The sequence below is a fragment of the Anabrus simplex genome, chromosome 7, assembly GCF_040414725.1.
Source record: "Anabrus simplex isolate iqAnaSimp1 chromosome 7, ASM4041472v1, whole genome shotgun sequence".
NCBI lineage: Eukaryota > Metazoa > Arthropoda > Insecta > Orthoptera > Tettigoniidae > Anabrus > Anabrus simplex.
In genome coordinates this window covers 302,561,105-302,584,091 of record NC_090271.1, presented here as the reverse complement: position 1 = coordinate 302,584,091, position 22,987 = coordinate 302,561,105, and positions in this window count along the sequence as shown.

Here is a 22,987-nt window from a genome sequence, read left to right as displayed (position 1 = left end):
GTTGAGGAGAAGGGGCAGGCCGGGGACGGCGACGATGTGTGGTATTTCGGGGCGAGGTTTGAGGAGGCGAGCGAGATGGTTCAGCTCGATGGTGGCGGCCATAGAAGTTTATCCCGTGGTCGATGAGGCGTTGAGCGTCTTCGGAAGTTGGAAGATGGAGTCTGACTAAGAAGGTCGGACCGTCAACGTTGTGGATGCGAAACGCTCTTCGCACGGGCAGACCTGTCTGGCGGAGTTCCTGGGCGATGACGTCAGCTGGTATACTTGGTTCCACACTGCGAACGACGCAGCTATACAGGATATTACGGTCCGAAGGCGGTTGCGTCGATGGTGGACGTAACATAATTCATGATGCGTCTACAACTTTCATCTGCTGCCGACGTCGATCATCTCCTTGCGACTGGAATCCGTTTTCGCCGGCGAGCGTATCGAGTGGAACCTTCCCGCTCCTCACTTCGTGCAGGCCCCCTGTTCTCTCCTACCCCTCCTCTTCGTTCTCCTCCAGTCACGCGACCCTCCCCACCGTCACCCACAGTCAACCTTCCTGTTTCACAACCACCTTTCGTCCTACCCCCTCTCCAGATTTTGGACATCCTCCGTCTCTATGCCACTTCCGTTACTAACATGACCACTACCCTCTACTATCTTCTCTTACAATGTTATCCTACTCCATACTCTCATTTCCTTCCACAACCCCCTCTTCTTACACCTCAGTAACTTACACTACTATCCCGCTTCTTCCTCCCAAATATCAATGAAGCCGTCTCTTTCTACGGCTTAATATTTGTAATGTACTTTTGTAATACTATGTAACATCTTATCCACATACGCGCCCGAGATAACTTCCAAAGAATAAACTCCTTGTCTCCGTTTTCTCCGGTGTTCGCGGGGGTTTTCTTCGTGCGGGGTGCTTTGCGGGTCTCCCCTGGGCCCCGACTCGTTGTCCCGATCACCCTGCGCCACTTCTATCATATTCTCCTTTTCGGTATGTACAATACATACTTTCTATAATATTGTCTATTTCTATGTTCTTTTCTTTTCCTAATGGCCAAAGAGCTCCTTAGTTGAGCTGGTGGCCCGCCCCCTCCTCTCCTGAGGAGTAGGAATGAACCATCCTTATGATGATGATGCCTCCACGGAAATCACGATTGGAAATCAAATAATAGCTCTAACAACAATTTATATACCTCCAGGTTCTTCCCCACCAACCAAATTTGTGGAATACATCGATCGTAAATACAGTACGTACATTATCATCGCAGATTTTAACATTACGTCATATACGCAACAACAACAAACCATCTACGACCAACTATTACAATATATCCGGGGTGTTGACTTACCCTTCCCCTCCCCCACCCGCCCTATATCACAAACGACCCCTAACATTGTAATCCTCACCCCTAACCTAGCAACGAACTGTGACATCACTATGCTACCTTCAATCGGCAGTGACCATGTCCCTGCCCTATTAACCGTAACCAATGTACTAACCAGTCCATATCAACATACCCAGTGTCCTCCACCAGTCAGACAGTATAATCGAACCGACTGGGTAGCATACAGGCAAACAATAACAGACAAAATACGCAATACCGTCCCACCTACATCACAGCTCGAATTAGCCTACATGACGTAATTAAGACATTAGAATTCGCACTAATTACTGCCGACAGACTGCATATTCCTCGCCACACCTCCCATCCCTCCAAACCTCCCCTTCCACCTAAAGCACTCCAGCTATTAAAATATTCCCACGACCTTTACAAGGCATACCTCCGCACCCGTGACCCAAATACCCTCCGCGAACATAGAACTACCCTTAGACATGCTCGTTCATTCATCAAGGCTATGAAACGAAAAGCCTGGGCAAATATTTGTACTGAATTATCCAACACGACTGATACTCGCAAATATTGGACCAAATTAAAACAACTGACACACATAAAGAAATCCTACCCCCATTATCCAATAATACATAACAAATCCGCACCCAGTGATCCTAAAGTAAAGGCCGACATTTTCGCAGATCATTATAGAGTAATTTTCTCGCTGTCTTCCGACCCCCATTTCTACCATCCTGACCACGCTGTAATAACCGAATATGCGGATATCACTCAACCTCCTCTTCGACCTAGTTTTGAACCTCCTTTCGCCCCTGATTACCAACATCCCTTAAATGCTCCTATTACCGTACAAGATATAAAAGACGTACTCAGGACCAAAAACAAAACACAGCCCCTGGTCTAGATCAGATTACTTACCGACACATCAAAGAAGCTCCACATCCCTTCCTACACCTCCTAAGTGCAGTATATACTATCATTCTCCATACTGGATTCTTTCCTGCCCATTGGCGACATGCTACTATTTTGTTATTTTTAAAACCTAAAAAACTACCATCCCTCCTAAATTCATATCGTCCTATTAGCCTTCTAACAGTGTATTCTAAAATCTTAGAAACTATCCTCGCTCGCCGTATATATTGCTATCTCAATTCCCTACATCTCATACCACAATCGCAAGCCGGTTTCCGCCCTCAGCACTCCACACATGACCACCTCTTTCATATCTCTGCATCCCTCACAAAAGATTTACCTCCCAAAAACCGCGCAGCCCTTATCAGTCTAGACGTTGAGAAAGCCTTTGACAAGGTATGGATCGACAAACTGATATTTAAACTTCGTCACCTCCGGCTACCTATGACGATCATCCGTTTCCTCGCCAACTTTCTTAAATCCACACAGCCCAAATCAATATTCATAATACATTATCCTACCCCTTTCCTATCAAAGCAGGAGTCCTACAAGGTAGTCCATTGTCACCGCTTTTGTATATCTTGTTTTGTGCCGATATTCCCCAACCTCTTCCTCCACTCAGATTATATCAATTCGCTGATGACATAGCAATACTGGCTCTAGGAACTAATAACCGATACCTGCAATCCCGATTACAAACCTACTTAAATGAGCTCGAACAATGGCTGAATCGTTGGTACATCAAAATCAATGTAAGTAAAACACAATTTATGATTTTTCGCAATCGTAAACGTAGATGCCATCCTACTAACCAAATTTACCTATCCTTACATGATCAACCCCTTACCGAAACCACCACTCTTACCTACCTAGGCATCACTTTCCAAAATAATTTAAAATGGAATATACATTTGGACCAGATTTACAAAAAGGCATCCCGCAGGTTTCACTTCCTCCGCTGGTTGTTAGGTCAAACCTGGGGATTAAAAGCAACACAGATTATTAATACGTACAAAGCTTTTGTTCGGCCTGTTATCACGTACGCCTCCTTATCCTGGATCTCCGCCCCCCTTCTCCGATACCTCGACATATTAAAACTAGACCGTCACGCTATTCGACTGGCTTATCGTCTCAGACCAGAAACAAGACTCGAAGTAGTGAATAACCTTTATACATTCCCAACAATTCTTTCCCATATCCATTCTATTCGTCTTCGTTATTTACAGAATGCTGTTTCCCGCAGCTCATCTGAACCTTTCGAAGCAATTAGCCTTTCTCCTCTCGCCACCGCCATCCTTACCAACCAATCAACACCTTTAATCAAACACCTCTTTCCACCATCAACCTCAGCCCACAACTAAAGCTAAACGCACATAAAGTTATGGACCACTACAGATCGCACAATTCTGACTGAGGTTCTTATTCCGGTTACTTTTCCATTGCCACCTTACACATTTAGTGGAATTAAAGGCGATACCACCGCCATCTCCGATTACATTTGTGTTCAGTGTATGTGGCTTTTTCACTTGGACAAGAATTGGTTAATAATTTTATGTCATCGCTTGCACATATCCATTCCGATCTTGTTTATAATTTCATTCCATATACTTTCTCTTCAAGAAAACAATGTTTACTGTTCTTATGTTAAGTTTGTAGTGATTCGTACTTCAAGAAACAGACTTTTATTTTTGCTGATGTGTTCTACAAAGGAAGATTTTTTCTTTTTTTTCTTTTTTTTTTTTCTTTTTTCCCACAAGTTGTGTTATCAGCACACAATCATATAAAACATTTTACAACACATTCTTGTACATGTAATCGGCCAAAGAGTCCCTTTGTTGGACTGGTGGCACGGTCCCCTCACGGGGAGAATGAAACAACTATTTGAGTAATAAGAATAACCCCCACGGTATGCACTAGCATTGCGTCTTGGGTGGTGTGCTAAGTCCCAACAGACGAGCCTAACTTAGCACACGAGGGCGAAACGCAGGCAACCAAGAATGAGTTAGCTGGAAAATTTATAATGTCCAATAACGGACCATTATATTGGTACTAATGCCATTACACACCAGGATCAACCAATGGGAGGGGACTTGTAATTACAAAATGATGATTGATCATAATGCAGGTGCAGTGCACGCATGCATGTGTGTTGTTTTTGCGGTCTAGAGAGACTTTCAGTTTAACAGCCTTCATGGCCCTCATCTTACTTCTCTCTTTGAAGTGTCGGATCCCTTCCATTTCTTCCCTCTGATTAGTTTTAATAGAGGATGGTTGCCCGGTTCCTCTTAAAACAATAATCACGACCACCACCAACTTGGATGGATACAGTCCATTCGACCTGAATCTAAATTATCTGCTACTCTGGTATATCGTGTTGGAATCCCACAAGTTGGGCCTCATTGGAATAACCTTTCCTTTAACGTGAACAGCCTTCTATCAAATCAAAGGTTACATGAAACACATGTTAAACTGCCTGGCCTGTAATTTTCTGCTTTATGTTTATCACCGCCCGCCTCTGTGGTGTAGTGGCTAGTGTAATTAGCTGCCACACCCGGAGGCACGGTTCGATTCCCGGCTCTGCCACGAAAATTTGAAAACTTGTACGAGGGCTGGAACAGGGTCCACTTAGCCTCGGGAGGTCAACTGAGTAGAGGTGGGTTCGATTCCTGCCTCAGTCATTCTGGAAGTGGTTTTCCAAGGTTTCCCACTTCCCCTCCAGAAAAATGTCAGGATGGTACCTAACTTAAGGCCACAGCCGCTTCCTTCCCTCTTCCTTGTCTATCCTTTCCAGTCTTCCCACCCCCGACCAAGGCCGCTGTTCAGCGTAGCAGGTGAGGCTGCCTGGGCGAGGTACTGGTCATCCTCCCCAGTTGTATCCCCAGACCCAAAGTCTCACGCTCCAGGACACTGCCCTTGAGGTGGTAGAGGTGGGATCCCTCGCTGAGTCCGAGGGAAAAACCAACCCTGGAGGGAAAGCAGATTAAGAAAGAAAGAAAGATGTTTATCACCCTTTCCTTTATACAATGGCGCTAGAGCTCCTTCTTACAAACAGTAATCAAATAATTATTTCAGATATGGCAGCGTATTCCAACTGATTGCCCTGAGTTCTTAACAAATCCAACTGCTTTTCTAGCTTTAAGCTTTTGTATCTTTTTTTTGTAAAAGTCTTTATTGTCGTAGCCAACGGCCGTAGCCGTGTTGAAACACCGGACCCCATGAACTCTCCGAAGTTAAGCAACATTGGGCGTGGTCAAGATTTGGATGGGTAAGGGAATGGAGGAGCGGAAAGGAACCGGCCACCCTACCGTGCGTAAACTCCAAAGCAGGCACACCTCTGCGGAGGTTCGGACCTGACTTCGGGCAGAATACACCCTTACCTTATCTTATTGTCATAGGTAAATTTCACAACTTTGAAATGGCATGTGGCTTTTAGTGCCAGGAGTGTCCAAGGACATGTTTGGCTCACCAGGTACAGGTCTTTTGATTTGACACCCGTAGGCGACCTGCGCTTCCAAATGAGGATGAAATGATGATGAAGACGACACATACACCCAGCCCCAGTGCCAGGGAATTTAACCAATTTAACCAATTCCTGACCCTGGCGGGAATCAAACTCGGGTCCCCTGTGACCAAAGGCCAACACGCTAACCATTTAGCCATGGAGCAGGTCAGTGCCTACATTAGTCACATACTCAACCTGGAAATTAATCTTACATCCAACTACCTTTGCATATTGCTGACTGAATTATTATTCTTTCTTGAAGTCCTCACCCATACATTCTCATATTTCATTATTGTTCTCTGGAGTGTACTTCCTGGAACTTGTATCTGCCTTAAAGTACTACTACTAAACGTTTTCATTACTCCCCTGAAGGGGGAGGCGGGCCTCTTAGGCGGTGACGCCTTCTCTCATGCCGGGAGATTTGTTACGGTGAAGGAGATGCGCGGAGAAGGTGAGGGGGTGGGCGGCCGTGGCCTATACTACGAACTGTCCCGGCATTCGCCTTAGTGCAGGAGAATGGAAAACCACGGAAAACAATTCTCAGGACAGCCGACGGGTGGAGCCAGGCGTGAAGTCCAGCACTGTGCCCCCAGGTCCGTCTCCCGAATGCAGAGGCTTAGAGCCACGGTAGAGCCGTGGCCAACTTTCCACTGCTCGGTTGGCCAGTCACAGTGTAGAGCTGTTGGACCACGGGCAAGCCGTGGCCTCTTAAGGGACGAAACCCACTCTGCATCCGCCGACGTGCCTTAAAGTACCCATACATATATGTCCATTAGTGTCTAAATGTCATATGGCTGTCAAATATGCTTGCCATCATGTTCTCCTTGGCTGACTTTTGCTAAATTAAATTTCCTAAGTGTGGCCAGTATCCAGTATTCGGGAGATAGTTGGTTCGAACCCCGCTGTCGGCAGACCTGAAAATGGATTTTCGTGGTTTCCCCATTTTCACACCAGGCAAATGCTGTGGCTGTACCTTAACTGAGGCAAAGGCCGCTTCCTTCCAACTCCTAGCTATTTCCCGTCCCATCGTAGCCATAAGACATATCTGTGTCGGTGCGACGTAAAGCAAAAAAAAATTCTTTCTAACCTGCACCTCTGTTATAATACAGTGGGTCTTTACCATTCCTTACTACTTTTAAAAAGTACCTACAACATCTGTTTTCACACTTCCCAACAATTTCATTAAATGCCATCCCTTACTCTGTTTATTTTTTTTCACCATTTTTAACTCATGGTTAATCAATTTTAAAAACTCCCCTTCGTCTCTTTTATCAGCCATATGATATTGCCTAATAGTCTTACTTTCACAGCTTTATATTCCCTCACATTTATTTTCAACTACAACAGAAAAGATTTTCATGATCACTTCAGGTTATTGATAGTGCTCATCTGGATTTATTAGCACCACGTCTGAAATATATCCCCCTCTATATTGTTTGTGGGGGCAATGACCTTCGATGTTAGGCCCCTTTAAACAACAAGCATCATCATCATTATCATCATCATCGTCATATTGTTTGTTCCATCACTTTCTGATTCAGTTGTAATTCCCTGATTAACTTATTCACCATTTTTGGTCAAGTTTTCTCTCATTGGCATCAATCAGTCAGTGCTCCTGCTGTCAAAGGAAATCGCTCCCCAGACCAAAACTCCTGGTGTAGGTTCAGTGTGTTGATACCACAGACTGCTTGGTTCCAAGCACTCGCCTGGCCTGATTCTTACCAAACTATGGCCATCATTGGCACCAAGACAGAAATGGCTCTCATCTGAGAACACAACAGATCTCCACTCTGCCCTTCAGTGAGCTCTAACTTGACATCAGTGAAGTCGCAGATGGTAGTCATTCGGAGTTAGTGGCTTGAATGCTACAGGACGTCTGGATCGGAGCTGTCCCTCTGGTAATCAATTTGTTACAGTTTGCTGTGTCACTGGTACTGTAATGGCTGCTGCAGGTGCAATGTGATCCACCACAGCCACGTGGCGAATACGGTAGTCTTCCCTCTCCATAGCGCCCTGTGTGTGCCCAGACCCCGGTCTTCGTGAGACCGGGCCTTCCCATGACTGTTGTTGTAAACACCGATGCAGAACTGAGCAGACCTGCATGACAAATCTTTGTGCAATATTGCAGAAAGAACGTTACATTTCAATAAAATGTTAGGTCTATAACCCACACTGAAATATTCTTGTCTCAATTGGCAGCCCGCTGTGCTCTCTTGATTACGTTAATTGGCCTGCACATAAGTTTGAGTCTGACACCTCTGGTATAGAATACCATTACAAATCTTAAGTTTTTAACTGTTGTAACATTGAAATGTAAAGTACATGTTATTGTAGTAGAAGCTTGTATAACTATGGTATAAAAATAATAGCAAATTAAATGAACAAATTGCAAGAACAAACATACAGTTTTAAAAGTTTACATTGGCATGTAGGTACCACGTAGGGCAAGAGGGAGACCCAGACTAAGGTGGTTGAAAATGACTCTGGAGTAAGGATACAAACTGCTCAAATAAACTGTATGTTTCAAGCTCTCAGTGCAGAGATGGCGTGGAATGACATCAGTAGACAAATAAGGTTGAGCGGTGTCTTTAAAAGTAGGAAAGATCATAATATAAAGGTAAAGCTGAAATTCAGGAGGACAAATTATGCCAAATATTTGTTTATAGGAAGAGGAGTTAGGGATGAGAATAATCTACCAAGGGAGATATTCAATAAATTTCCAATTTCTTAAACAGATTTTAAGATTGTTTTTTTAGCATATGGTATTATACATGAAATAAAATGTTTTAATTACAGAATGCAACAGGGCAATAAAAACAAACTATTAGACTTTAAGGGTGGATTGTTCAGACGAAGCAGCCACTCATTAATACCTCCATGGTACAGACGTTAAGGGTATTATCACTATGTGCTGGATAGTGTGTTGAGCCGCATCACAATCGAATGCCAGTGATGGCACTTTGCCGTACTTGTGTAGGAGGTAGCCACATCTTCCATGGTTTGTCCTAAATCTGTTTAAGAGTCACCCAAGTTCTTGGAGGAAGCGCAGTTCCAATGCGCCTTCCTCTTCATGTCCAGGAAATCGGGAAGAGCAGGAGTTGTTTCCTCTCTCCAATTTTTAATCCACTTTGTTGTAATATGGAAGTTCCCTTGCTCCAACTGTTGGGCTGTTGCTACAGGGTTTTTTCGTGATTTTTGCATACATGTGTATTGGAAGACTGGGGTTATTATTTATGTGCTTTTGCTCACAAACGAAAGCTTGCTTTATAAATAAAAAGTCCTATATAATCCTCCTTTTCAATACAAACCAACCATCTATGTTAGATGGGACAATATCTATACATGTATCAGCCTATCTAAAAGCCATCCTCAGTAGAAGCTCAAATATTACATTTATGCAAACAAATAAAAACACTGATGAAGTAAGTGGATTAAAATACAATGATCATGATTAACATATTAAAACATGTTGAGGTAGAAAAATCCTCTCATCTAAAAATTCCTGTTTTTTGACATAAAACTTGCTAATATTTAAAAAAAGTGGAACACTGTGTTGCGCAGCATAGTGAGACCTTCTCATTGCAATGTGACATGAGACCGACAAGGTCATACCATTTGAGACGACAGCCTCTTAACAAATGATGCACACTTATTATTCCCTTTATTGACAGTTTCACTATGCTGCGCAACACAGTGTTCCACTCCTTAAAAAGTATTACTAAGTTTTATCTCACCCAAACAGGATTTTTTAGATGGGAGAATTTTTCTACCTCATCATGTTTTTAATATATCAATCATGATCATTGTATGTTGATTCCACATACTTCATCAGTGTTTTTATTTGTTTGCATAAATGTAATATTTGAGTTTCTATTGAGGATGGCCTTTAGATAGGCTGAAACATGTACAGATATCATCCCATCTAATATAGATGATTGTCTTATTTTAATTTTATTTTTTGCTATTTGCTTTACGTCGCACCGAGACAGATATGTCTTATGGCGACGATGGAATAGGTCATATAAAGCTTCGCCTACTCTAATTCTCTGAGTTCTATTTTCTAGAAATATAGCCACCCATTCAGTCACTCTTTTTTCTAGTCCAATTGCACTCATTTTTGCCAGTAGTCTTCCATTATCTACCCTATCAAATGCCTTAGATAGGTCAATCGCAATACAGTCCATTTGGCCTCATGAATCCAGGATATCTGCTATATCTTGCTGAAATCCTATAAGCTGAGCTTCAGTCGAATAACCTTTCCTAAACCCAAACTGCCTCCTGTCAAACCAGTTATTAATTTCGCAAACATGTCTAATATAATCAGAAAGAATGCTTTCCCGTAGCTTACATACAATGCATGTCAAACTGACTGGCCTGTAATTTTCAGCTTTATGTCTATCACCCTTTCCTTTATACACAGGGGCTACTATAGCAACTCTCCATTCATTTGGTATAGCTCCTTCAACCAAACAATAATCAAATAAGTATTTCAGATATAGTACTATATCACAACCCATTGCCTTTAGTATATCCCCAGAAATCTTATCAATTCCAGCTGCTTTTCTAGTTTTCAACTTTTGTATCTTACTGTAAATGTCATTGTTATCACAGGTAAATTTTAATACTTCTTTAGTGTTACTCACATCTCCTATCTGGACATTATCCTTGTAACCAACAATCTTTGCATACTGCTGACTGAATACTTCTGCCTTTTGAAGATCCTCGCATACACACTTCCTGGGATGTCCTTCTTTGAACCTATTTCTGCCTTCAAGTACCTATTAGTGTCGTGCATTGTTCGAACTTGAGACGGGTAACCAAGACAGAACTTCATGTGCCTAGCTGCATATGCAACCAGTATCACGTATGAGTGGAGCGTATAAGCTAAAATGCCCGAGTTTGCTCCAATTCGTTCGAGAGGTCATGTTCGGAGCGAGGCTTGCTGACTAGGGAGGATGGCCTTGCTTGCTTTACTGACGTTGCAAGCAATGTGGATTTTCCAGATATAGGGAACCCCTTGTTTATATACAGCAAAACCCGGGAATTCGGAGCTATAAAAGAGCGAAGGAATGGTTGAGTTACCCTCTTGTTTTGTGCTGAAGTTCACAATTGCACGTGAATCGACGGACAGCGTTATGACTAAAAAAGCAGTGAATATAAACTAATCAAGAGAGATGGGCTCAGATCTGATGTTTGGAAGAAGTTCCTGCTTGTGGTCACTGCAGATTGTCAGCAGACATGTTTCTTGTGAAATGTGCAATGCACTGTTAACATATGAACCCGGTAAAACTCATTTAAAAATAAACACGTTTGCAAATTTAATGCTGGCTTTTCTCGCCAAGTATTCTTCTTCTTCTTCATGTGCCATGTCCTCGCAGAACGTTGGCGATCAGTAGCATGATCTGTTGTTTGTTCATAGCTGTTCTGAACAGAGTAAGCTTTGTCACCCCAAACCACTGGCTCAAGTTGCCGAGCCATGATGTCCTACTTCTCCCCGGACCACGTTTTCCATTAATTTTCCCTTGGAGTATTACTTGCAGAAGGTGGTATTTAGAGTTCCGCATCATATGACCAAAGTATTCTAGTTTCCTTCTCTTGATGGTAGTGAGAATTTCTGGTTCTTTGTTCATACGGTGCAAAACGTCTATATTGGTCATTTTAGCTGTCCAAGGTATCTTAAGCATCCTTCGGTACGTCCACATTTCAAATGCTTGCAATCTCTTGCACATGGTCTCAGTTAGTGTCCATGCCTCAACGCCGTACAACAGAATGCTGAAAACGTAGCACCGGAGTAGTCGTGTCCGTAGTGAAATGGAAAGGTCACGGCTTGTCAAAAGTTTCCTAAGTCTCTGAAAAGAAGTTCTGGCCTGCTCAATTCTGCATCGGATCTCGTGAGTAAGGTCCCAGTCATCATTGATGTGACATCCCAGGTATTTAAATGTTGCCACTCTCGCGATCTGTTCCTTCGCTGTTGTGAGATTACCTCGAATGCCATCTTCATTCCTACTTATAACCATCCACTTGGTCTTCTTTACATTAAGCTTCAAGCCCATTGCGCTGCTGGCTTCAGTGACAGCATTAAGTAGTTCCTGTAGATCCTGGAGATTGGTTGCAAGTAGCACAGTGTCATCGGCGTACCTGATGTTATTTATGATGAAACCATTAACCACAATTCCTTGAGTCTTTCCGTAAAGAGCATCTCGAAAAATCTTTTCTGAATAGATGTTGAAAAGCATTGCTCGGCATTAAAAAGCAAACCGTAACTAGCGCGTGCAATTTCATGTGTGCCAAAGATTTCCGACCGTTTAACATTGTTGCCGGAGAAGGCTTTAAAGAATTAGGGCAAGAACTTATTAATATCGGTGCTAATGTTGGAAAAGTAGATGTTGTTGATGTGTTACCGCATCCTTCCACCATCAGTAGAAACGTCCAAGTAAAGGCAGATGAAATACGAAGCGAAATAATGCCGCTGATTATTTCTGCTATGAACGACAAATGTTGCTCGGCTACTGTTGATATGTGGACTGACCAATACAACCAAACCCATTATCTGACGCTGACTACGCAATATATAGACAGAGAGTGGAAGCTGATCAGTAATGTGGTTTTTACTACAAAATTTGCAAATACAAAGAAAACAAGTGCAAGTATCATTGGGGAAGTTCACGAAAGAATGTCCGAGTTAAACATTCCTCAGTGTGATTATGACGACATGTTTTTTGTAACAGATCAGTGTTCAAACATAAAGACAGCTCTCGAAGAACATAGACGTGTGCCTTGCGCACGTATTCGATGAAACGAGATTTCTTATGAAAGATGCTCCAGTATCTGCAAACACAATAAACGCCACAAAGGCAGTAGTGAGGTACCTGAAAAAAGCGGTCTTTCGGCCCAGCTTCAAACAACGGTACAGCAAGAAGTAATGACGAGGTGGAATAGTCTCTATACAATGTAACACTCTGTTTTTAAGCCGGAGGAATACACATGGCAGCACGTGAAATTCATTAACCATTTCTCCGACAGGAGCGATATTTACTACATTATTTTCCAGTATTGCTTACCTATATATATATGTATATGTATGTATGTACATATATATATATATACACGAGGCCGCCCGAGTTCCGTATATTGTAGAATCACAGTCTAAAAATACGAGTTTAATTATTGACAGTTACATGCTCAGTCATAAGTCCACCATTGAGGCAAAAGCGAATGTTTCGATAGATAAAGGTGCGCGAAAACAAACAGCAGAGTACGGCTAAACAAGAACGAGGGGAAGCGAGCACTTCTACCTGTGCCTGAGACAGCGCGTGAAGGAGCGAGTATGGAGGGGAAAGTTCGAATGAACATAGTTCGCCTCGCCTGTGAGAAGCGAGGCTCGGTCATAGCCATACTCGCCAAATAAAAACCGAGCAGAGAGCGTGTTTTGCACGACACTAGTACCTATACATACTCTTCCATTTTTCACTAAAATTTGTATTGAACCGTATCCTGCCGGCCCATAATAATAATTGGAATATTATTTGACGAAATATGTGAAATTTATTCATAAGAGTTACAGTCTAACATGTTAAAGCATCGTATCCTAAGATAGTTGATACCGGATGTTGGGCAAGACAGTAAGTCGCTGGATATTGCTTCATATTTCCGTATGACCGTGAGAAAGGATTGCGTACCCAAGCGCTGGCAAGGATCGACACGTGTATTAGATGCTGACCAAGCAAGATATTTCAGCCAATGGGAACTTAGGGATTTGGCAAACTTGGAGGCTACACCGCGCCAAATCTTAATTCCAGGATGACCAACGTGCTCTGCGGATAATGTTAGTTTCTGTAGGAGATCGGTTTTCCACAGTTTCAGAAGTCAGATATATTTGGAAATGTATTATAAAAATTGGTGGAAGAGATTTGCTAGTGTTTGAGCTGTGTTTTGTAAATATATCACAATAAGTATTGTGTCATCATATATGACGAACTCTCTGATTGGTGGGTGGTTCAGACACCCGGGAACCCCAGCATTATTGGCGTCACCGAAGCCTCCTCAGTAACCCTTAGCACTGGAGACCGTCATTCCGTAGTAAAAATTTGAACAGTGCGGATGCACTAACTCTGTATCTCCGTGGTAAAGATTTGAACAGTGCGGATGCATTAACTCTGTGACTGGTGATCGTGATTAACGTGGTGTTATTCCAGTAATAGTAACTGGTTCTCCTTGATACTTTAAATTGTGCAGTCGCAATATTTTACTGTACTTGAGTAAATGAAATAGTATAATTTTGGCAGAGTTTACTTTCAATTGATAAAGACGGTGTTCAGTGACCGCTGAGTAACAAGTGTAGTGGAAACGTGCTATTGTTTCACTATTTCGCGACGGGCGCGTATTCGCGTGGAACTTCCGTACCGAACCGTGTGCTGCTTTTTAAACTGTATTTTACCCTTTAAGTGAAGTGTGTAATATATATGTGAATCAGTGTGTTTAGCTGATCTGGTAAAAAGAAAGGGTATTTCGGCTCGCAGCATTAAGTAGCGAAGAGATTATCAACTATAGAGTTCTGTGTTCCAGTGAATTATTTTCCAGCAAGATGATGGATACGCCTGCAGAGGAAGGAAGTGCATTCCCACATGTTAATGCTGTGATTAACATGGAGTAGACCCCTAAATCAGTGGGGATGTAAGCTGCTATCCTGGTTTCCCGAGAGTCATGTAAAGTAAGGCGCATGTATTATTTATGGCATGATATGTAAGTTATGTTAAGGTACTAGGGCAGTGTAGATAGAATTTTTATTTTCATGTAGAGTAAGCCTGACGGCATGTGTTTGTTTAATTTTGTTACTATGATAGATTCGGATACGAGAATAATGCATGTTTATTTTATTTTCATTTTGCTTTATGAGTAGATGTTTGGGAAAATGAGGGATTGATAGGATCAGTTGTTGTTTATTTGTGTATATTACTTAGCGTAGGGTATTCCGAGTTTTCCTTATATATATGCTAGAAGGGCTAGATCGACAGGTTCATTTTTATATTACGTCAAACACGTATTAGTTCATTTTATTTTGGTTATTCAGAGAGACAGGTATAGCTATTTTGCATGATGCATGGTTTTACAGAAGCTGCCAGAAGAAGCTGCAGGACGTCGTTGTTAAAATAAGATCTTTGAAGTTAAGTTGGATTCTGTTTGCCTGATGGTCTGCCAAGGACTCGAACTGCGTCTCATTATGTGGAAAGGCCAGTGGGATTCATTAGAAATAATGAGATAATAATTGCATGCTGAATTATAATGTATTGGTGCAGGCTGATTGTATGCCTGACAAGGTAAAGAGTATTGTGCAGATGTGTGTGCCTGCCTAGTGTCTTCTGAGTGTATATTGTGATCAGAATGGACAGTGTTAATTCCAGACTATTGAGTCTGATGTTGTTAAATGGCCCAAGCATGCTAAGAAGGAATGAATATACGTAAGTTTCCGTGTAGTTGATGAAAGGCGTTATCTTATGGCAAGCTGATTCCTGGCCTGTGTTTATCGGTATGTGTGAAGGAGACAGTATTTCCTTGTGGCGGCCTCGGGAGACAAAATCCAATCTTTAGCATAGTGGAGTTCAACATTTCCTTACAGCTTGTAATCTACCCGGAAGTACATGACGGATGACCGCGCTGTTGAGCGCTTAAACGCAGCAGAAGGAGGCAATGTTGCCCATTGCTTTCTTCATGATACCAAGGGTTATTTATATGTTTTTCCCTTACAGGATGATGTTTTACATTATTATTTGTGATTGTATACCTTGTCTCGTTGTTTTTAAAGGGAACAGCCCGAGTGCTGAAGTATTGTTGGTTTATCTAGTTCTGTCTAGATCTTTTGTAGTGAACCGGGATTCACATTAGAATCAGTGTAGCATTTAAGATTTTGCTCGATATCCGATGTATATATATGTTTAGTTTTATTATTTGAATTGTTGTAAATATAGTGTAGGATTTGCCCCTAGTATTTTGCATAAATTACATAGCATCCATTGCGTCTTAATTATTTTTCTTTCTGGCGTAATTTTTCTTATATTGTAACATTTATTTTACGGAAATAGTTTGATGACTCTCGGGAGTAACTTAACTTAGAAACCGTATCGTTGGGATGCGATAGTGTGAAACTCCATACGGAAATACCACATGGCAGTGTTTGCGTACACTTGTTGCCATACAACATAAACATTGGACTACAAGAAGAAACTCAGTCTTGATTTATATAAATGTTCTTTGTTGAACTTGTTTTTTAAATGTCAAATTTGTATAATCATTCAATTAACGTTTCTAATTTCGATTTATTTCAATACTTTGAGTTCATTTTTTTTACATATTATCTTTTTTCTTGATTTAATTATTTTCGTGTGATTTGATCGGGGATATTTATTAATAAATCCATCTTACCCCCTATGATTGTTTCTCATTCGTGTTATACCTCCATTTCCTGTTATTGCTTGCTGTTTTTGAGTAGAACTTCGACTTTTTATCCGCACCCAACCGACAAACAACCCACACTCTGCCCAACCCTGAGTTAGTCGGATGTTCATACAGGAATGGAGGCATCGTCCTAGAGGGTATTTACCCCTGGGTACGGTACATATATATGTAGCGCCGCAACTAAGGGCAAATAGACACTTTGGCGTATGTTCGTATCCCGCTGGGAGTATTTTGTGTTACCCAAAGATGTCTAGGTTGTTCTTACAAACTTGGGCAGGTCGAATTGAGATTTACGAGAGTGAATGTGATTTGACAAGCTATTCCGGAGGCTAGATAGGATTAGGATCATGGTTAGAAAGCTGGAAGAGACCAATAATTGGTATCCAGGTAATGATTAAATTTAAGAAAGGTAGATAGGTAATTTCGAACCATAGGCGCAACTTAGGAATCTGGCAACCTAACGTTCAGACAACTTGAGTCTAGAGTCCCATGTTCAGTACTACGAATGATGGTAGGCGGACATGAATGGGCAAGATTTCATCGGAAATCGTGTGTTTAGAAAATAGAGTAAAATCTAAATGTATTGCGTTAGGGACATCGGCAAAAAGTTTGATTTAAATCATGTTAGGAAGAATGAGGAACATGGCCGATAAGTAAGGCATGTCGTAGTAATAAAGGAACTCTATTTGAGTCAGAGAACTATAAAAATATTTCTCTAATGAGGTAAAGTGGTCGATGACGTGTCCTTCAGACATGTGTTGATCTTGACATAGCCTGGAATTTGTGTGCAGATCAAATTTCAATTGCCAGTAGTGATAATTTTTTTTGATTGAGAGTAAGGCTAGGAACTTAAGATCGCCTCAGTCTTAAGAAAATGGTGGTGATATTTACAATGAATGGTGATGATTCTTGACTGGTAAACCTATGCTGGAATATTAGTCTGGAGTCGGAGGTATTTATCGTAAATATGGCCCAGTACTGTTGTCTAGTACTTAGATTAGAGCCCAAAAGACAGGAAAATTAATAATGTTTGGATTAAAAGAATTTGGGGCTACAATATTAGTAATTTATTTTTAAAGTTATGATAACACGTTTGTTGGTTATGCGCGGTAGAAGATAAATATCCCAAATCATAGGAAGCTTCTATATGGCGAATTTTGAGGCCATGTTTTTCTTGATATATGATTAACGTAAATCATAGAAGCTTCTCAGTAAAATAAATGGTTTTCGTATGGAGTACACAAGATACGGTATAGGATACTAGGTAGTGACGAGCATCCCTGCGTTTTCTCGAATACGTATTTGGTATGGCGTTGACGATGAAGGAGTTGTTGGAGGAGATGGACAAGAGGGCAGAGCAGGCCGAGATAAGGGAGCAGGAGCGTATGAATGAACTTTCGATTAAGTTGGAGGAGCAATTTAATCAAGCTGCAGATAGGACTGAGGAACAATTAACACAGGCGGCGGAGAAAACTGAGGAGCAACTCAAGGTGGCGACCAATGAGTTACAGGGGAAAATTGACTTCGTTCGTACATGCTGTTTAGAAGGCATGGGAAAATTAGAGAAACAGCTAGAGACAGTAGAACTTAAAACACAGACGCAAATTGAAAAGATTAGAGATTCTGTTGAGGAAATCACCGATCGGGTGACAGAACACATGACTAGCACAGATAAGCGGTTGGGAGACTTATCGCATACATTAGAAGAACCTACAGCAGAGATTACACTCCAGCGAGGCGCGATTGATAAGTTACGGATTGACACGGAGACGAGGTTGGAAGACTTCACCGTGGACATCAGTAAACAAATTACTGAAGCTCAGCAGAAAACGGAAGACAAAATTGATTTGAAACTTAAGATGAAGCAAAAGGAGACTGAGGAAAGAATGAAGGAAATAGAAACTCAGATTAGATTGGAAATGAAGGAGGATATCACGGAGACAGGCAAAGAAGTCAAAGATATGATAATGGCTGATAGGGAAAGGAACAAGGAAGATCTACAGGTACTTGGTTCGAGTCTGGAGACGTGGACAGAAGTTTCACAGAAAAATCAAGTGAAGATAGAGGTTGTTGAGAAGGAAGTCGCCTATATGAAGGATAAATTAGAATTGTTGGATTTACGAACGGACAAAGAACTTAATAAATTGAAATGTACAGTTCAACAAACCATTATAGAGAAGGCACCAAGTCAAGTTAGCGATAACGTTGCATTGAGCGATCTTCTACAGTTACCGCGTCAGGAGGTCCACTGTTCAACTCCGAATGAAACATATAATGTTCCTATTTACAATATCCTGCGGAGCAATGAAGAAAAACCACGGAAGTTTACAGGAAATGATGAGAGAACACCTAAAGCTTTCTTGCGTGAAATTGATGACTTCTTAGCAGATTACAAGGTACCACCGGAGCGTAAATTAAGGACAGTAGAAAGATTTCTAGGCGATTCCGTGGCTGAATGCGCGAATGCTTTCCGTTATACATTTACTACGTATGAGGAGTTTAAAGAGGCATTTCTTAAAAAGTTTTGGGACGTATCTACGCAGCAATCACTGAGAATGGAATTGTATTCACGTAGATATCCGGCCACGACGCCAACAAAGTATTCTCCTTTTTTCATTTCTCAGATGCTCAAATTTCGGGACTTAGACATGCCCCCAAGCGAGAGCGAAATTATAGCAGCAATCTCTCGGCAACTACCTCTTGAAGTGCAGAGGACATTAATTGCAGCTAATGCCAAAACTGCAACAGAGGCGGAATTGACTTTAAGACAGTTAGACTTAACATCTAGTCAAAACCAGCCAAGGTTGAGGCATGTTGAGGCTATCCATACGGTAGGGGTGGAAGAAGGAAGCAATCCACCGAAAGTAAGGAAGAGAAATGATTACCAAAGCTTAGGGACTCAAACAGCGACACATGAGCAAACCAACAGGAGTGCTGTACATCAGGATGGTAATTGGCAGCGGAGAGACAGAAGAGATCAGTTTCGAAGAAATAATTATCAAGGTAATAGCCTAAATCAGCGAGGATACAGCTATCCAAGCGGAAATAACGGGAGGACCTATAGATAAGAGTATCGAAATTATGGTGGACCCAGAAGACCATATTATCGTTGGGACGAGAAGGAGCGAAACCCCAGAGGAGGAAGAGGCAATTACCAGGAGAACCATGACCAAAGAAGGGAAGAGTCAAGACAGTACGTTAAAGAGTTGAGAGGAAAAAGGCAGGAGGAAGACCGGTGGAGAGGAGCCATACAAGCTAATGGTAACGAAGAATGTCATGGGGCTGAAAGTGTTGCGTACAGGGAATACCGTGTAAGGCAACAGGAAAATAGGTTGAATCCCAATGCTCCTAATTATGAAAGCCGAGGGACGGACAACAAAAAAGCACAATAGATGATGAAGAAGATAGCCTGGATTTGACCAATGGGAACAATAATGGTTGGACCGTAGTCTCCGTAGACAGTTGGATTGTAAGATCCGAGGATTTATTGGAAGAGGAAGTATCACAAAATTATAATTCTGTAAAGCGCTTACCCGTAATATATACCAGAGCTGGTCATTTACGAGTGAAAACTTTGGTGGACACTGGAGCGTCGATTAGTGTGGTATCTCAGGCATTAATTAACGAATTGAAATCACGAATGAAGGTACTCACTATTCCTATATCAAAATTGAAAGTCAGGGGAATTGTACCGGACAAGACAGCTGTGTGTAAGGAGCAGGCTCTTTTGGATATTCGAATTGGAAATTTAACTATGTCACATCCCTGCGTAATTTTACCAAAGATGGAATTTAATGTAATTCTTGGTGCAGATTTTCTTGGAGAATACAATGCCTTGATAGACATGGGAAACAATAACATTATTTTCCGAACACAAAATTCTAGTGAAGAGCTGAGATTAGACCAGGTTGAAGAGAATGTTGGAGATGAAAGAATTTGGCCAGCAACTGTAACCGAGGGAAAAGAAGAACCTTTTGAGTTTCCAGTAAATTTTGTAGAAAATTGTAATGAGCTCGCAGAATATTTTGAGGCCATGACGTTAAACTTAGAAGCCGAGGAGGATGAAACATTTTCAAAATTGTTGCCAGAAAAGTTAGCGGAAGCACCAGTGAACGAAGAAGCCCGTGGGAAAATGGAAGAAATTTTAGAACAACATAAGAATGTATTCGGATCAAAACCAGGAAAAATACCTAACTACAAGTATAAAATTATCGTGAACAACTGGGAGCCATTTAAACAGAGACCATATCCCATTCTCGAGAAGATATTCCCTCAGGTGAAGGAATTGGTAGGTGATATGGAGAAGAATGGAGTCATTACCAAATCGCCCATACCATTTTTGAGTCCGATCTTGGCTGTTCCAAAAGCAAATGGTTCGGTTAGGGTATGTTTGGACGCACGTGAGGTTAACAAGCGCTTAGTCCCCGAGTACACGCAGGCTCCAGCAATTGAGGACATTTTAAAGAGGTTCGGAGGCATGGAATACTTCGGCACCGTTGATTTAACTTCATTTCATCACATTGAATTACATCCAGAATCTAGTATGCTAACTGGTTTCATGTTCAACAACCAGACCTATCACTTTTTACGTTTGCCCTTTGGTTTGAAGAACTCAAGTTCCGCTCTTATCCGTGCATTGGAAGACAATTTAAGTCCAGACATAAAATCATTTACTATCATCTATATCGATGACATAATTTTCTGTTCGAAAACAATCGAGGAACATTTGGACAAAATTGACCGACTCTTGGCAGATCTTAATCGCTGCAATTTCAAGATAAATCTGGAGAAATCCCATTTTTGTAGTAGGAGTACCTTATTTTTGGGCCATGTCATCGATGGAAAAGGAATCAAACCTAATCCGGCGAAGATATCATCTATACAAAATTTTCCGAAACCTACCAAAATTAAGCATATCAGGCAGTTTTTAGGACATTGTCAGTTCTTTTCAGACCACTGCAAATCATATACAGACACTGTAGCACCATTACAGGAGCTTTTGAAGGTGAATAACAGATGGAAATGGGGAGAGGAACAAGATGTGGCTTTTAGAAAGACTAAAGAAATGCTGGCGAAGGCAGTGAAGCTAGGCTATCCTGCATATGACCGTCCTTTCATAATTCAAACAGACGCTTCAAATGTGGGCATAGGAGCGGTTCTGTATCAGGAAAATCCAGAGAACGAACCCAGGATCACTTATTTGGCATTCACGAGCAGGAAGTTACGTAACCATGAGTTAAAGTGGACTACAACTCAACTAGAAATGCTGTCTATAGTAGTTGCCCTAGGTCAGTGGAAGAAGTATATTTATGGATTTCCGATCATCATTAGAACTGACTATAAGGCATTAACTTTCATCCTAAAATCCAATGTAGGTTGTGACAGGGTGTACAGATGGTCATTATTTGTACAACAGTTCGATCTGACACTAGAACACTGCACAGGCAAATTGAACACCGTGGCAGACGCACTCAGTCGAAACCCGGATGAAGTTGAGGCTACTGCAAATTTGGCGATGTTGGGCGAAGAGGACCAAAACATTTTAGACAAATTACCAAGTTTAGGCCAAGAGCAGAAAAATTACGGAACAACCAAATTACTGATTGATTACTTTAATAAGGAACTCGAACCCGGCACCCCAGGTTTCATCGAGGCACAAAAGAAGGCATCCCAATATCACTACTTCAATAATCTTTTGCATAAATTTATTGATGAAGAACATACTAAATTTCGTATTGTTGTTCCACCAGTGTTCCAGATGGACTTGATATGGTTAGGACATCATACCACTGGACACGCGGGTATTGAGGAAGTTACAGCCACTTTACAGGAAACTTTTATTTGGCCCAGAATGAGGCGCATGATTCAACAAGTCTTGCGAACTTGTGACACATGTCAGCGTATCAAACCTAACACTTTCCTATTAAAACAGCAACCAAGAGCTGTATTGCCCACAATGCCCAGGAAACTGTTCGCAATTGACTATTTTGGAGCGTTACCTGCAGGACGTCGTGGTGTGAAATATATTCTAGTATGCATGGATGTATTTTCTAAGTATGTAACTTTGTGTCCCGTACAAAAGGCCAACACGAAATCCGCACTACACCAGATTAAAAATAAAATCATTCCGAGAATGGGTAAGCCAGAAAGCATACTAAGTGATCACGGTCCACAGTTCACCTCGCCTGCTTTCAAGAGGGAGCTCGATAGGATGGAGATAAGACATGTGTTGAGTTCAGTGAGACATCCGGAATCTAACCCGAGCGAACGTGTTATGAGAGAGATAGCAAAGTACTGTCGGATCTTCATACCAAGAGAGCACTGGAAATGGCCAGATGTGGTTCCAATTATTATGGAAAGTATTAATTCTACCAAGCATGAAAGTACCGGACAGATTCCCAGTATTATTCACCTCAATGAATACCCCCAACGTCCATGGCACGAGAAAATTCAATGTCCGAGTGACCCAAGGCCGTCCGCAGAATTATGCATACGAGAGACTGCAGAAAAATTAAAGGCTCAGGCAGACAAGAGGCTACGCAGAAGCAGAAACAAGCGGTTTCATAGACAACTGCGGGTTGATGAGCTTGTACTTGTAAAACGTCCTCAGAGCTCAGATGTGTCAGCGCGTTTCTGTCAGAAGTTTGCTGAATTGTATATAGGTCCATATAAAGTAACTCAAGTATATGGAAATAATTCCTACAAAGTTTGTAGCTCAGACGGATCTACGGAGAAAGTTTTCAATGCCTCAAACCTCAAGCTTTATTATCCTAGA